Source organism: Euleptes europaea, chromosome 1, assembly GCF_029931775.1.
Source record: "Euleptes europaea isolate rEulEur1 chromosome 1, rEulEur1.hap1, whole genome shotgun sequence".
Taxonomy (NCBI): domain Eukaryota; kingdom Metazoa; phylum Chordata; class Lepidosauria; order Squamata; family Sphaerodactylidae; genus Euleptes; species Euleptes europaea.
The window spans coordinates 112788782-112805677 of record NC_079312.1 but is presented as its reverse complement, the minus strand read 5'-3'; the positions used below and the strand labels follow the sequence as shown (position 1 = coordinate 112805677).

Below are 16896 nucleotides of genomic sequence, written 5' to 3'. Positions count from 1 at the left end.
CTGGCAAACCACCCCGCAAACAAAGTCTGCCTTGGAAACGTCGAGATGTGACGTCACCCCATGGGTCAGGAATGACCCGGTGCTTGCACAGGGGACCGTTACCTTTTTAACAAAATCAAAGGAACTGAAGCTGTAATGTACACTTGCCAGTCAGCAGGCCCGATGCTCCATTAAAGAGTCTCTAAGAAATTGTTGAAGACTTTCTATTCCTTGGCTCCATCATCAACCAAAAGGGAGACTACAGCCGAGAAATAAGGAGATTGAGACTGGGAAGGGCAGCCATGAAGGAGCTAGAAAAGATTCTGAAGTGTAAGGATGTGTCACTGGCCACCAAGATTAGGTTAATTCATGCCATCATATTCGCTATTACTATGTATGGGTGTGAAGCTGGACAATGAAGAAAGCTGTCAGGAAGAAAGTGGATTCTTTTGAAATGTGGTGTTGGAGGAGAGTGTTACGGATACCATGGACGGCCAAAAAAACAAAAAACAAAACCAAATCAGTGGGTTATAGATCAAATCAAGCTTGAACTGACCCTAGAAGCTAAAATGACTAAACTGAGGCTATCGTATTTTGGTCACATTATGAGAAGGCAAGAGTCACTAGAAAAGACAGTCATGCTAGGAAAAGTTGAGGGCAGCAGGAAAAGAGGAAGACCCAACAAGAGATGGATTGACTCAATAAAGGAAGCCACAGCCCTCAATTTGCAAGACCTGAGCAAGGCTGTCAAAGATAGGACATTTTGGAGGACATTGATTCATAGGGTTGCTGTGAGTCGGAAGTGACTTGACGGCACTTAACACACACAAGAAATTCCAACTCCACAGTAAAGACCTAGACAGCATGCTTTAAATATTATTTCTGAATTGAGTTTGGAATGAGGCATGCCATTTCCCCCATTACTTTCCTCATACTTCTAACACTTTCAGTACTAATGCCATACTTCTATGGAGTCAGAACAATGATATTCAGAAATAATAATTAAAGCATGCTGTCTGGTATTATTTCATATTTTATTTTGTAAAATGCCTCGAGCAGGTTTCTGTGGAGGTGGCGTAAGTTAGGTACAGGTAGCAGGCTCAGGGTTGACTCAGCCTTCTCACCTTCCGAGGTCAGTGAAATGGGTACCCAGTTTGCAGGGGGTAAAGGGAAGATGACTGGGGAAGGTAATGGCAAACCAACCCATAAAATTAGTCTGCCTAGTAAACGTTGGGATGTGACATCACCCCATGGGTCAGTAATGACCTTGTGTTTGCACAGGGGACTACCTTTACCTCTTTAAACAAATAATTAAGTAAATTTATATAATCAGTTGATGGTTAATATTTTAAATGTTATATAAAATAATATAATGAATATAATAAATATAAATATATAAATAATATAAAATAATGTCAAATTCCACCGATAAAATCTTAGAATTAGTTGTTTTAAATGCCAAGCAATACCTTTGAACAGAATGGAATCTTTTTTTTTTTTTAGCAACATAAGTTATTTTAGCAGGCAGAAGCCCCTAATTAGGAAACAATTAACCAGCATATAAAATGATTGGTTAAGTAAACAATCCAATTGACACCATTGTTGTCCTACCATTGTGGAATAAGTGGGCTGTGAAAATTGTCTTATAGCTACTTTTCATGGCAGAGATACAGGTGTTTCTTAGCAGGGGTTTTTGTGTAAATGGTCCTCTGCACTAGAAACTTTGAAAACTACTTAGATTATTTTCCTCCAATGATACAGCACAAAAATAATAGATCAGTAACTAGGGATACTAATCAATGGTAAATTCCTCTGGCTTCACCTGCATGTATCCTGACTTCTTCAGTTCCCTTGTATAAATAATTTCCACTCACTAGATACAAAGCTTCTCTCTCATTTACACACACACACAAAATGCCACTGCTTAGTGTCCAGTTTTACTGCAATAGTGCATTATCAAAAAAGTCACATGTAAGTATTCTAAGGTAGCCTTCCTAGATCAAACAGCACGTTCCCCAAAGCTCTCTGCAATTCCTCTTCTGTGACACTGAGTCCTGTTCCCTACAAATCCTTCTGTGACTAAAACGTTCTGCTTTCACTTCTGCTACATATTCCAGACTTAAATATTGCTATTTTCAGCTAATTCCATCCAAAGAAAGATGAGATCCTGCATAAAGCCATCACATCAACCTACTAAGCTGTATGCTACCCAGTACAATGAACACAGTATTCATTCAATAAATTTAAATACTGTGTTATGCACTAAATAATGAATACTACAGCTATTTCAATTTTTAGAAGTTGCGGGGGGGGGGGGTTACACTGATAAAAGAAACTAGCAAAAGAGATAGTAGTCTCAGTTCAACCCAAAAATCTTATGCACAAATGCATACTCTTAATGTGCCATCTATCACTTTTATCACACAGAATAAATAAGCATCCAGACGGTCAATTGCTTATCAGGGCTAAATTTGAAATCTGCTGCTGCACAATATGCACACAAACACAGCATTTACAGTGACTGAAATCAAAGGCAGCCATGGAATCACAATCTAAACACTATGTAGGAGGAACCCACCGAATGCCACTAAGCTCAGCAGAGCATTTGGTCACAACACAGAGGAAAGCTGAGAAAGAATTTAACAGATTTAGGGTTACCATCTACCACTTGCTTTAAGAATAAATACAGCAGTGTTATGAGGGTGACATACAACTTGAAGTCATTAAGATGGCTCCAGCGTAGGAGGCAATAGCCCTATATCAAAACAACAGACAATGTAGCTAGAGTAGAAGACAATCCATATGTGTAAAGAAATGGCAAAAGAAGAGTGATTGAGTCACTCTTCTTTTTCTTTTTTCAAAGAAACGTGCAAGAGGAGCTCATTGACTGGATTAGGTCATCCTACACCAGAGATTTACACTGCTGTATTTACTTTCTCTGTATATAGGAATCAAGCTTGCTTGCTCCAACCTCTTCTGAGTTCCTGCTGTCAGGGACTGCTGTTCTCTCTCTGTTCCTGAACCTTGTCAACAAATCAGGGTTAAAACAGTGAAGGAGAATGGGTGAAAGAGATACAGATATCATGCTGTTTCAGAAGTCTCAGAAGGACCCTGGATGTAGACAGGATATAATCTGGCAAGGTCCCCCTTTTTTGTGATGCCATTTTGCTTACTGAAAAATGCATGCACATTTAATGTAACATAAACCACCAGAAGCAAAAATAACAGAAGCTTCTTCTTTTAGCAGCCAACCATATATTCTGATACTGAAAAATGATTTTGACTTTTATGACCTTCAAGATTATTATCTTGGAGAGGTAGGATAACCACTAATAATGCCATTCCTGAAAACCATCTCAGATGATCTCAGAAATATCTAATTTCTAAACTCATTCTACTGAAGCCTTTAAGTCTTGCTGTTCTGGGAGACGTCAATAGACTTGGCCATCACAGGTTTATTTTGGGCCCACACACTGAGAAGTTTCTGGTGGTCTGCTTGAGACTGTGGAAATCCAGACTGTGCTATGGTCAGACCATTATCTGTTGAAGGCTTAAATGGTGTCCTCCTTCCTCTAGGATGGAGGATTGATTAAATCAGTCTGCCCCCAGAGGCCACTAGATCCCATGAGATCAGGGGGATGTTGGGAGTGTCCACAGTCAGTCCAGTGGGAGCTTGCAAAATTAGGATTTGTTAGATAATTGACAGGGGTCACTCTCTAGTGCCCTTCACCAACCATATAGAGCCCCACCACCACCTTTTTGGCCCACTAATTTAATCACTGACCAGGTGTTACAGGCATTTATAGCATCATCTAATCATAATTGCTTGAAACAATCCAGTTTAGGTTCCCTAAAATATGCTGAGAAGATCCTGGGGAGTACGAAAGTATTTAGACACATACCCTTTGTAGCTTATAAAATCTTGCACTGAGGTAAAGAGACCTCTCATACAAAAAACAGCGAATGACTCTTTATTGGAGAGGTTTTTCCAAGGCCCCTAAAAGAGGAAGTTGGAAGACCTTTTTAAAAGAAACCTGCAGATAATCAGGTATTAGCCAGCTAAGGACGTGTCAAGGTTGCTTTTTCTAGGGCAGTGGTCAGCAAACCGTGGCTCCCGAGCTGCATGCGGCTCTTTGGCCCCTTTAATGCGGCTCTCCCCGGGGCCCGGGCAGCCACGGTTCCTGGCCCAGCCCAACCACCGGCGGGATCCCACCAGCCGGCCAGGAAGCTGCTTCCCCGCCTCCCCACCCCCCCCGTCCGTCGGCTCAGCAGCTCCTCCTCATCCCCGTGCCCAGCCAGGCAGAGGCTGTTATACTGTTGATATTTGGCTCTGTTGACTAATAAGTTTGCCAACCACTGTTCTAGGGGATAGTATTGAATAGGTGGTGGCAGAACAACCCCAGTTTTCTTAGGATGTAGCGTGTTCTTAACCCTTTTCAATCAGGTTTAGGCCTAACTTGGGGCCAGAGATGGCTTTTGTTTGGCGCTGGTAGATGACTGTGCTATGGTAATCTTGATTACTATAACATGCTTTCCTTGTAATAAGTGGTGGCAATAAACAGAAGTGGGGAATCCCCACCACCAGTGGGAACCTGAGAATCCTACTTGGGGCCGCAATTGTATTATATTGTATGCATTATTTTGTATATAATATTTGTTGGTAGCCGCCCTGAGCCTGGCTTAGGTCAGGGACCAGGGTGGGATAAAAAATAATAATTGAAGATGACTTGGAAACTTCACATGGTACAAAATGTGGCAGCCCATTTGTTATTACACACACACATACAAATATTTTTCCATCAAGTCATAGCTTATGGTGACCCCATAGGGTTTTCAAGGCAAGATATGTTCAGAAGTGGTTTGCAACTGCCTGCCTCTGAGTAGCAACCCCGGTATTCCTTGGTGGTCTCCCATCCAAATACTAACCAGGGCCAACCCTGCTTAGATTCTGAGATTGAGCTATTCTGGGCTATTTAAGTCAGGGCTATCCAGGTTACTTATACACATTATTGAAATCCTTCAGATCTCCCAACAGTCACTCCTTTATGCATTACTCTAATTCAAAATAATTCCAAAATCATTTACAGCCTGATTTTACAGCATTTGGTTTTAAAAACAAACAAAAACATTTAGCAAACAGGGGAAATGGAGGGGGAGCGCAACACAAGGAGAGAAAAGTAGCAGGTCTCCCACCTGAACAGAGGTAGGAAAATAAAGGAGTAGGCTGGCACAAGCATGTATGATTGTGTAATCATCATTCAGTATACTAATCGCTATCAGACAAATGGTTTAAAACCCACCACTGATTGAAAGTGTAGCTGGGGTTCATGCATCTTGCTAAATTCAACCCACCTAACCTGTAGAACAAGGCATCTGGGATTAGACTACACTAGAAAAAGCAAAGTACATGACACCCTTGCTTAGAAAAATAAACTGTTATAATTATCCTTATTTCAATGGCCCATGATCAACCATCTAAAAACTCAAGTACTGTACCTATTTTGGATACTAAACTTCAAATGGGCATTTTTTGGTAATTAAAAAGTTTCACAAAAAACCTTCCAAGGCAATACCTTTTTTACATTCCTTCAATCAACTTTAAAAACAATAATTTTTTTTTCTCCACGGCCCTGCCATTGTATCTGCATCGGCAATGCCAATTGAGGCTGCAATATACATCTCATGGAAGTAAATATAAATGCCTAATGATTTTGAGGGAGTAACTGACTATTCATCTTAGGATTTTTCCATTTTTCTTCCTGCCAGAACACTGTATATTGCCCCAGCAATCCTGCAGAACACGGATTTAGATGGTTTGAAAATCAAAAGAACTGATGAAGCTTAGAGGAAATTAAATGAAGTGAAACAGGCAAAATGTGTCCAGCTGCAATCTCTCCCCCCCTCTCTTTCTTGCAAATAAATGAACAAGAATTGGGGGGGAAAAGGTATTTAATGTATTTTCCAAAAATCTTTTCTTGCTTATTTAAAAAAGTAAAGATGGAACTGGAAAAATTCCGGGGTTCGCCAGAGGAGCGAAATACTACAATTTTCAATTTTCTGCATATTTTTGTGTCTGTACTGTTAATATTTTAATATTTATCCACAACAAACAAAAAAGCATGAGTGAATAGAAATCTGACCAACAATATTCCTCAAAGGTTAGCATTTTAAGTATTTTTATAGAGTTAAATTGTGATACATAATGGCAGGAATGTGCAGATTATGTTTTAAGAAGGCACAGAAGATGGCCCATACCAGGATTAAATACTGCCAGTTGAACTTCTTTTCTTTATTATATGTTGGGGGGAAAAGATGACCGGGGGGGGGGGGACATCAATTAAATAACATAAATAAAACCTACAGCCATTCCCAGATAAAAGTTTTAAGCCAGTATATTCTGTCACAGGTACCTTAAAATATGGAGAATTTGCATTATGCCACACTGGAGTAATACTTCAAAACTTCCAAAGGAGATAGAACAGTCAAGTAGCGATTTTAGGTTGAAAGTATAACACGGTGATGCCAAGTTGTATCTATCTATTCAGTCAATGGCGCTTACAAGATAGTGGTAGATACAAGGGAATACAAGGGAATACCACGCGAAGCAAGATATTGTAGGTGTCAATGCAAAGAACCTGACACAATACAACATATTCTCTTGTACTGTCCACTTTTCACACAGCTTCGATGCATCTTAATTAGCTCCCTTCCTCAATTTACTATTGCAATGACTACTGGAAACATAGCCCATTTATTGGATGACAAAAGCATTGAAGTTACCACTCAAGTAGCCGAGTTCCTGGCCAAGGTCCTAAAGGAGGGAGAAAGAAGGAGGGGAACCCTCATTTAATTGTTTATTATAATATTTACCGATGAACTGTGTATTTATTCTTTTTTAGATCCATATCTAGCTGCACATGTTTGTTTTGTTACTGTTAATGCCAATAAAGGTTCTGTTTTCTGTTCTGACTGAATAAGGATGGACCACTTACGTGAATATTCCTATATCATGGGGGTAGATCCTACACACATGCGGTTTATAAGCTATGACTGCATTTAGAAGAATGCACATAGGTTAGGGGGAGGAGCTGGTGATGGGTGGAAAAAAGTTTTTTCCTTTTTTTGTGGAGGGAAGGAAATTTTAGGAAAAAATGAAATATATGCAATACAGACATTCATAAAGGGGAGAGGCAGAGCTGCATTGAGTCATCTGATGCTTCCTGGCTGCCGTGGAGGGGAAAAAAGCTTTCTAAAAAATAAAATAAGGGGAAATGGGGGGAAATTTCCCATTGAAAAAAGTGAGGCTGCACTATCTTTTTTGGTGGCGCAGCCCTGCCACCGCTCATGGGGGTGTTCCCAGGCTGAAAGTGCTGTGGAAGCTGCCTAAAGGCAGTTCCACTCCCAGGAACACCCCGGGGTCACATCGGCTCCTTTCAAGATTCGCCCACACCCCAGGAATGCAGCCTTACTGTCCTATCAAATTTAAATTAATGTTGCTGCTTTAACATAAAATACATCAGTTATAACTTATTTAGCACATCCAACTGCAATGTTTGACATATTTGTGGAATTTAAAAGTTATAAATGCCTTAGTTTTCTACAAACAAAACTGCAAATACTTGTGAGAAAAAAGCAAGCTGAGGCTACCTGTGGTGCCTTAGCACATGTACTTTAGTTGTAACTAGATGCTGTCTTCTTCCTTCTGTGGCTACTGGCTAGAGAGCTCAGTTCTCAATGAAATGTTCAGAGTTTCTGCCTCACCTCCTTCTGATCTTTCCCCCCCTTCCAGCAAGCTAGGGAAATAAGCTGCTAGTTACCCAATCTGTGGATGTATGTGTCACAGTGGTTTGAGGATGAGGTGAAAAGATCAACCTCAAGAGAACAGTCAGGTCAAAAGGACAACAGAAAGCATTCAACAGTTGAGAAGCAATGGAAGCCCTGCATGTTCGCCTCCTGAAGATTAGGAAGATCTAGGTGCAGAAATGTAGCATGGATTTAAGGGTGTATATGTCTACCGCATGCCTCCCCTGTCTTTAAAAGCATTTCACTCATCCCAAGAGAGAAAGTATTTCACAGGAGCTTTTTTCCAATTTTCCGTTTTTTCATCGGAATAATTTAAAAAAGAAAGTCTTGGGGAAAACAAACACACAAAAATACACCCCTCCTTGAATTTTTCTGTTTTCCCCCCAGGGTCATCCCTTTGGGGACAGTGTTCAATACAAAAGCAAGGCTCAGTCTTACCTACAAGCCCAGTTTTCTGTCATGTGCTAGGGAGGGTTGGGAGCTGGCACAAGCTTCAGGGGCTTGTCCGGTGGGGCGGGGGCTCAGCTGGGCAGCCAGCATGCTGCCATAAAATGGCTGTTGGTGGGGAAGCTGGAGAAGGAGCCATAGCGTTTCTAACTCCAGCTGGAACTTTTCCTGCCCTGCTGCATACCTTCCTGGCCTGCCCAATATTTCAAAAGGACCAATCAGGCCCTGGCTCAATAGAGGCGGGGCCAGCAGGCAGGCTCAGACCTGAGCTTTTGCACTCGGCTCCTCGAGCTAGGTATTTAAGAAGCCATCCCCCTCGCCCAGCTGAGTCTGCTTCCTAATTTGTCCCACCCTTCCTCCCTATACTTGAGCTGTTTGGTTCTTATGTCAACTTTGTGTTAATTCATCATAACTGTTGGCAGTTTTGGCATGGGGGCCAGATCCATTTTGGGGGGAAAGGCAGCCTTTGTGCCCTCTTTTCCTTATTCTGGGGACCCCAATAAGGGGTTTGGGGGAAGGCCTGGAATAGAGACATGCCCAGTCAGGGGCTGTCCGAGTGTTGGCCTCTCGCCAAGTGGCAGGGGACCACACAGCAGGCTTCCACCCAAGTGGGTCCCCTGTACTGCTATCTCAGTCTACTCCCAGCAGGCGGGCTAGGAGTAGCGGTCAGCAGGCGGGTTGGGCCAATGTCTTGGATCCAGCCCCTATGGAACGCCTGATGCTGTAAGCAATAAGTTGCGGCCATTTCCATTCCAGCTATTGTCTCTGTATGCTTAATTGTATGTTAAGGTCATCATAGTATAAGGAGCATGGGTAGTTACTGCATGCCAAGGGTGGCCAGGGTTGGGGGGGGGGGCTGCAGTAAGTAGCTGGCTCCAAGACTCTTCCCAATTTGGCACTATGCCAGAAATGCTGTTATTCTTGCCGTATTTCTTTCCAGAGGCAACACCTACTAAGATAGGAAGCCATGAATACAGTTTCAAATACATTCAGAGTATGAAAAGGGATGTCTATTTGGACAGAACTGAACACACTGAGGAAATAGTTATAACTAAACTTTAACTGAAGTTAGTGGGAACTGAGAAGTCCCAAAATCTACTTCAGTGGCTGCAAGGCAGCACTTACCTCTGACTTTTAGAGTCTGCAGTATGAGTGAACCTATGGGGCCCCTGGAACTGCTTGATACAAAATGTTGCCCCTGGAACTGCTTGATACTTTACACTATGATTCTATAAATTTTAAAGGTAAGTAACAGACCATAGGGCTAGGGTTGCTAACTCTGGGTTGGGAAACACCTGTAGATGGGGAAAGGTGGGGTTGGGGGGTGGAGCTGGGGAAAGGTGGGGTTTGGGGAGGGGATGAACCTCAACAGGGTATAATGCCACAAAGTCCACCTTCCAAAGTAGCCATTTTCTCCAGAGGAACTGAGCTTGGTCGCCTGGAGAGCAATTGCAGTAATGGGAAATTGCAGGTGCTACCTGGAGGTTGGCAACCCTACGTAGGGTACATCAACAGATACAAGCTGGAGATAGTGGCATCCACTTTTGTATCTTTGATGTTTCTGCTTATAAACAGATTTATATGCAGAAATGGATGGAATATACATGGAATAATATATCTGAGACACAAGGAAGACAATGTACAGATCTATAATTCAAATTAGCAACAAATGCACAATTTTGTCCCTCACTGAAAAGGGATCATATACCCAAAGAGACCTTGGCCATTTCATCCAGTCCTCAGTTTCAACAAGTAAATTTTTGCCATCCTTTTCTCGGCCGACTGAACTCAAATATCTGCTTAACCATTCCCTCCAACAGGCTACGTTTACAAAATTTGTTTCTTAGATCCTGCCTTATCAATCAACCCAATTTGGGGGGTGGAGGGCCACAAAAATGAAAAAAAACCCCGAAAAACCACCAAGCCCACACATAGCCTCAAAGACCAAAGCACCAGCCTCTTACGATAACACAAAAATATTGGTGCCTGCGTAGTGCTGCAGCCTGTGCACTCCCAAGGGTGGAGTCTGCAGAAAGCACCCTGCTCATCTAAGATGTACAGCTTCCGCATGCGCTTAGGAACTACTTGCTAACTATCACACACCTAATTTCAGGCCATCACGCATCACAACATAAATTAAGACGCCAACTGTTGCACAACCAGAAAGCAGAAAACAACCTACACGCAAAGTAAATAACGCAAGAAAATAAGTGAAGTCACAAACTACATAAGATAATATGCAAACATGGGATTCTGTGCAGCAATGGTATGTCTGCTCCAACTCTAGTTCTCTCCTGTACTTCCTTCCAGCACTCAGCAAGACACAGGGTTGCCAGGTCCCTCTTCGCCACTGGTGGGAGGTTTTTGGGGTGCAGCCTGAGGAGGGTGGGGTTTGGGGAGGGGAAGGACCTCAATGCCATAGAGTCCAATTGCCAAAGTGGCCATTTTCTCCAGGTGAACTGATCTCTATTTGCTGGAGATCAGTTGTAATAGCAGGTGATCTCCAGCTAGTACTTGGTTGGCAACCCTAAGGAGCAACAATGGTTAGCTTCAGGACTCCTCACAGCTGGTCTCTGCTGTTTATGAGGCCTGCTCCAAGTATTCACTGAACAAGCATGAATGATTAAATATTGGATCACTGTTAGTTTGATGATCTTTAAAAATAAATAAATGCATTTTCATTTCAGTGGGGGAAAAAAGGTTTTGAACATCTTCTACCTGTGAAGATGTGGCTGTGTTAGTAAAAAGTCCTTGGCCAGCCGCCCTTGGAGCAAGCCGAGCCCCGGTGGTGCTGCCATCATCCCAGGGGCTCATCTTGGTCCCTTGGACAGACTTCTGGCCTTGTGTGCCAAGCCAAATGGTGTGGCATGCTGCTGTCCAGTTAGGGTTGCCAAGTTCCAGCTGGGCCTGAAGATCGCCCTGAATTCCAACTGATCTCCAGACCACAGAGATCAGTCTCCCTGGAGAAAATGGCTGTTTTGGAGGGTGGACTCTATGGCATGAGGTCCCTCCACTCCTCAAACCCTGAGCTCCCCAGGCTCTACCCCCAAATCTCCAGGAATTTCCACACCTGGGTTGGCACCTCTTTGTCCACGACATATGCCATGGGCTACCTACCCTGTCCTATATTTTTCCCTATGGTTTAATTGATACTACTCAAGATTGTCTAATGAAATGCATGTGAGCTGCATGGGAAATCTATATTTAAGCATCATCCCATGACAGAGGCCTAAATTAGGTACAATAAATTCAACAGCTGAACAGTTCTCCTTATAACGCTGCATTTTGGTTTTTCATTTCTTATCAACTAGATCTATCAGATGACAGAGCTTCTGTTTAATTAAGATTTTTTACTGTATAATTTGTATTTATTATAACAAAATGTGGCAGCCACAGCATTAACTCACACAGATGTATAATTTCTTTATCTCACTCAAAACCTATTATGCCACTCATTTAGATGAGCTCTCGTGCAGAGGTGTCTGGTTCAAATCTAAGCTCACCCCCAGTGTAGTTTTAGACAATAACTTCTCCTGGCCTAGGATACCTAAAGGGATAGAAAATGGCTACCTCTGAGGGTGGATTCGGTGGCATTATACCTTCTGAGGTTCCTCCCCTCCCTAAACCCCACACTCTCCAGCTGCACCCCAAAAATCTCCAGGAATTTCACAGCCCAGGGTTGGCAACCATAGACAAGTCCCACATAAATGCTAAGGCCCTAAATATCTCAGGCTAGGTCTAGGCTAGGTCTAGGCACATGCAGTTTCTTGCTGATACATGAGGGAAGTACAGTCCATTAATTATCTCTCAGGAAATACCAATTTTGCCACGATGGATGTTGGGTCCTTAAATATCAACATCCTCTACAAAGACATCCTTGATACTACTTAGGGTTGCCAGGTCCCTCTTCGCTACCAGCAGGAGGTTTTTGGGGTGGAGCCTGAGGTGGGCGGGGTTTGGGGAGGGGCTTCGATGCCACAGAGTCCAATTGCCAAAGCGGCCATTTTCTCCAGGGGACCTGATCTCTATTGGCTGGAGATGAGTTGTAATAGCAGGAGATCTCCTGCTAGTACCTGGAGGCTGGCAACCCTAATACTACTGCAGACCTTGCAGATCTCTGGACACGTGGGAAAGAAGCTCTCGAGAGATTCCACCAGAACTTCAACAACATCAGCTTTCATTCCACCATCAACCTGAGCATGGTTTCATTCATACAGCAGGTACATTTTCTGGATACCACTGTACAACTCTGTGATGAACATATAAGCACCAGCTTATACCAGAAACCCACTATCCGACATACGCATCTGCATGCTTCTAGCGAATACCAAACAATAACAAACCAAACAATCCACTGTCTGCAGTCAAGTCCTGAATGACTAACTACATTTGCTACAAAATCATCCCACCAGAGCCTCCCACCGGAAGGATTTACAACAGGTTTTCTTTGGATTACAACACCTACCCTTAACGAGGTAAAGAAATACACTGACCCAAGCCAGAATGCTACCCAGAAGGAGCCTGTGCAGACACAGATCCTGCCACCTACAGGTTGCTGCTCAAACCCGTCCAGTGCATCAGCAGTGACCTGCGGGCCACCCTGGATAATGGCATTTCTCTCACACACAGTGTTGCCAGCTTTCAGGTGGGACAATTACACACCTGAGCTGCCAATGTAGTATTGGTAAAGAATATTGCAGCTAAACTATGGCTAAACGTCTATGTACTAAAAATATTATAAATCACCGCTTTGATTGGTTATTAAACTCACTGAGTTGTATTTTGGTTATTACATGCATTGAGTTGTATTTTACGGTCACTCAGTTTACAGTGACCACTCAGTGATTGTAAACGGAGTGTGTAAAAATACAATTCAATGAATGTAATAACCAAAATACAACTCAGTGTGTTTAATAACCAATCAAAGCTGTGATTTATAATATTTTAATACATAGAAGTTTAGCCATAGTGGCTGCAATATCCTTTACCAAGTTTCAAATGGGGCCTGGAGTTCTCCCAGAATTACAACTGATCTCCAGACTACAGAAATCAGTTCCTCTGTAGAAAATGGCAGCTTCAGAAAGAAGACTCTATGGTATAACATACATTCTTGGTGAAATCCCTCCCCAAATCCCCCCTCCAAAGGCTCTAAATCTCCAGGAATTTTCCAGGCAGGATTTGGCAACCCTACTCACACAGGCTTTGGGTGACAGGCCTTTCCTTGTTATCGACAGCTCCATAACCTAAAACAACTTCTCATCTACAACAACAGACCACCTAATAAAGACACAAATTCAAGAACCAAACCCTGGAACATGTAGTATAGTAGAGCATCAGACAATCTGGGAGATCCAGCTTCAAATCGCCCCTCTACCAATGAAACCTGCTGGGTGACCTTGGGCCAGTAACACACTCTCAGCCTACCTCACAGGGCTGTTGTGAGTAAAAAATGGAGGACTGCCGTAAACTCATTGGAGGAATGGCAAGATAAAAATGTACTGAATACATAAATAAAATTAGATGCCAATTTTGTTCTCATATACACTCAAGAAACACAATTTCAGGACCTAATAACATCAGCTATACAATCTTCGACTCATTTACTTGCTCCTCCTTGAATGTACTATATGGCATGATGTTTCAACAGTGCCCTTCTACACTGGAAAAATAGGTCAATCTCTATGTAAAAGGATAAATGGACACAAATCTGACATTAAAAATCACAACATTCAGGAACCTGTGGGTGAACATTTTAGTCTTCCAGGGCATTCTGTTGCTGATCTACAGAAGTCACTATTTTTCCTACAAAAGAACTTCAAAAAGAGAATTCAGCCTGACCTTGCTGAATTAGAACTGATCAAGAAATTTAACACCATCTTCCCTCTCCTGCCTTTTGTCCCATCAAAGATTTGGTATTTATACGTGCTAGTATCTTATAGATGTTAATTACTTCAGCTATACTCCTGTAACATTATATCTGGATTGTCTTTTCATTAAATCTGGATTGCCCAGAGCATCCTGTACTTTCCGAGTTTGTGTTAGTACTACTTTGCCTACCTGTCAACACCTGGGAGTGGTCCATTCTGAGTGAAGTGGTTACTCTTTTGGTTATCCCCCAAAAATCTTGTTGGTCTCTTAGGGGCTACTAAATGTTCTACTGCAGACCAACACGATTACCCTCTGATACTATTTTAAAATGGCCTCCTTTTGTAACATTTTCCTTCCACCCCACCTTTCAGTTGCTTTCAGCCTTTAATATAAATTCTTTGGCCTTATGGATATACGCTTCATGCATCTGAGGAAGTGAGCCCTGACAAAACTTATGCAGGGAAAAAGTTTGGATTCCTGTTTTATCTTCCTGCTACAGACGAACGTGGCTTTCCATTTGAAATTCTAATCAAATCATTTTTGTAGCTAATGAGGAAAAGTTAGGGAGGTATCCAAGCCAAAGAGGGCTTCAAGCTGTGTGACACAGGGACAATGAATCTGTGTTTATTATAAACCCTGAGACCATCATCTGCGGCAAAAAACTAGGAGTTTTCTAGTGGCCGGTGCCAGAGTGAGACCACTAAAGGGGGGGGGGGGAGAGACTGAGAGAAAGCCAGGATGTAGTTTATCTCTTCTGGTTTGATTTCTGACATCTCCCTCTGGCCCTGTAACAGATTTCCCATCTGTTCATACAGATGGAACATTCCACCAAAGTCAAAAGAGCTGGTGCCCCAACATTCCAATCTATTACACTACCCTTACAGAAACATGCTGCAGAATACTGGGGGAAAGGAAAAAATCTCAACGTTTCCAATGAAGATTAAATAAGAACAATGCATGCAGAAAGTTAACGGTATCGTATTTTGCCTAGCACTAGAAAAATGTCTGCAAATTGACTGAGTCCTATGCAAACCAACTCCAACTGAAGCCTGTCAAAGTCAATGGGTTTGGACCGGAGAACTCCACACAGGATTGCACTGTAAATTGTACAGGAGGCAACACTGACTAATTTCAGTGCAGAAAAGTGTTATTCCTGTAGGGAGTCTTTGCCTTGAAGCTTTTATTGGTCTCACAGCCAAGGGCTTCTCTAGAGTTTGCATTTTAATGCAAAGAGCTGGTGCAGCCAGCCTATTATGAACACAAGCTAAATCCTCCTGCATATCTTAGCACAGTCTCATGAATTTACTGAGTAGTTTTTGATCTTTTAGGGGGGGGAACACTACATAATAACAAAAAGCACAGATTCTAAGCTTTTGTTCCTTAAACATCAGCCACACTCTGCTCAATGGTACTCTCTAGTGAGTTTAACCTATCATATATTCATCCATACATATATCATATATTCAACCTATCATATATCCCCCCAATATATTAGAAACATATATTAGAAAATGAAACTAAGGCCCACTCTGTTTTTAAGGTTAAAGACCAGAATGTTGACATAAATCAACAATTGATTAGCTCATGTCATTTAAAGTTAGACTTTCCCTCTCCCTGATGATATACATGTGTGCCCTCTTGCCTTATTCTTCTTTTCCTAACTCCGTTAGAGAAAATGTACACTGCACGTTCTGCAAAACCCATAAACGTTTATGGAGGCCAGATGCTGCAGCGACATTACAAAATCAAAACAAGCTCTAACCACATCTGGCCCATCTTCTATGATCTATATAAAGGGGCTATTTTCTTTATCTAGACCAGAGTAGGGAGCTTATTTTGTCAGAGTCCACCAACAGCTGAAGCATCTACCTAAGAAGATGTTGGTGTGTTGGCAAACTAAGGGGGGCACACACTGGGGAGTAGGGCAAGCTGAGCCCCAGTAGTGCTGCCAACCTTGGTCCCTTGAGCAGAGAACCAGCTTTGGTTGCCAAAGAAAATGGTTTGGTGTGGTGTTTTTTCGCATTTGTGCTGGGGCTAACTCGATCTCAACAGCTGATCTTGGAATTTAGCATTCAGGTTTTTTTCTATGAATGAACTAAGCATTTGCTGATGAAGTTGAAAGCCACGCTGCTGCTTCTCTGGTCCTAAGGATCAGGGGCCATTAAATTATTCCCTTCCTTTTTTCTAACTCTCCCCCTACCCCACATGCCTATTTGCTACCAGAGATGTGAGGTCACGGAAATTGGTTGTTTACAGGGGGAACAGAAGCAGGTGGGTGAAGGGTTAAGCGTATCCATGCCTGCCACTCCTCCCCAGCAAATGTTCTTTTTTCCTCTCATTGCTTGGCAAGCAGGGAAGCTGTGCACCTTTCTACCTTTCACTTTCTACCTTTATCAGCATCTATTACTACTTATCAAAATCTAATTGCTACAAACATTTTGGTTTGGCGTTGAGAGATGCTACTTGGCAAACTCACTTGCTGCATGACAAGGACAAACAACTAAAAATGCAGAAAGATGGTATCCCATTTTTGGTACACAAGCCTTAAAGTGAGTTGGTTAAATGTTTATGATAGTAGAGGAAACCAAATATTTCAGAAATAAACAGCTGCAGTACTATTAAACAGTCAAGATAAGGCACTGCGTTGCTTTGAAGGTTAGGCACAAATATTTCATAGTACATGTAATCATGCATGTTTGCAAGAACGCCTCATAAATAAAACCAATTGTTTGTCTTGAACTAGTTTAGTCAGTGATCAAAGAATCCAACTTTAACACAAAAGCACACATCATCAGTAAA

General features: G+C 42.2%; 1 protein-coding gene across 4 annotated transcripts in view; it reads right to left on the bottom strand.

Moving 5' to 3' along the window:
• The window catches only part of GABRB2 (gamma-aminobutyric acid type A receptor subunit beta2), a 152874-nt gene that overhangs the window by 87405 nt on the left and 48573 nt on the right, over positions 1–16896 (bottom strand). The window lies entirely within an intron of this gene.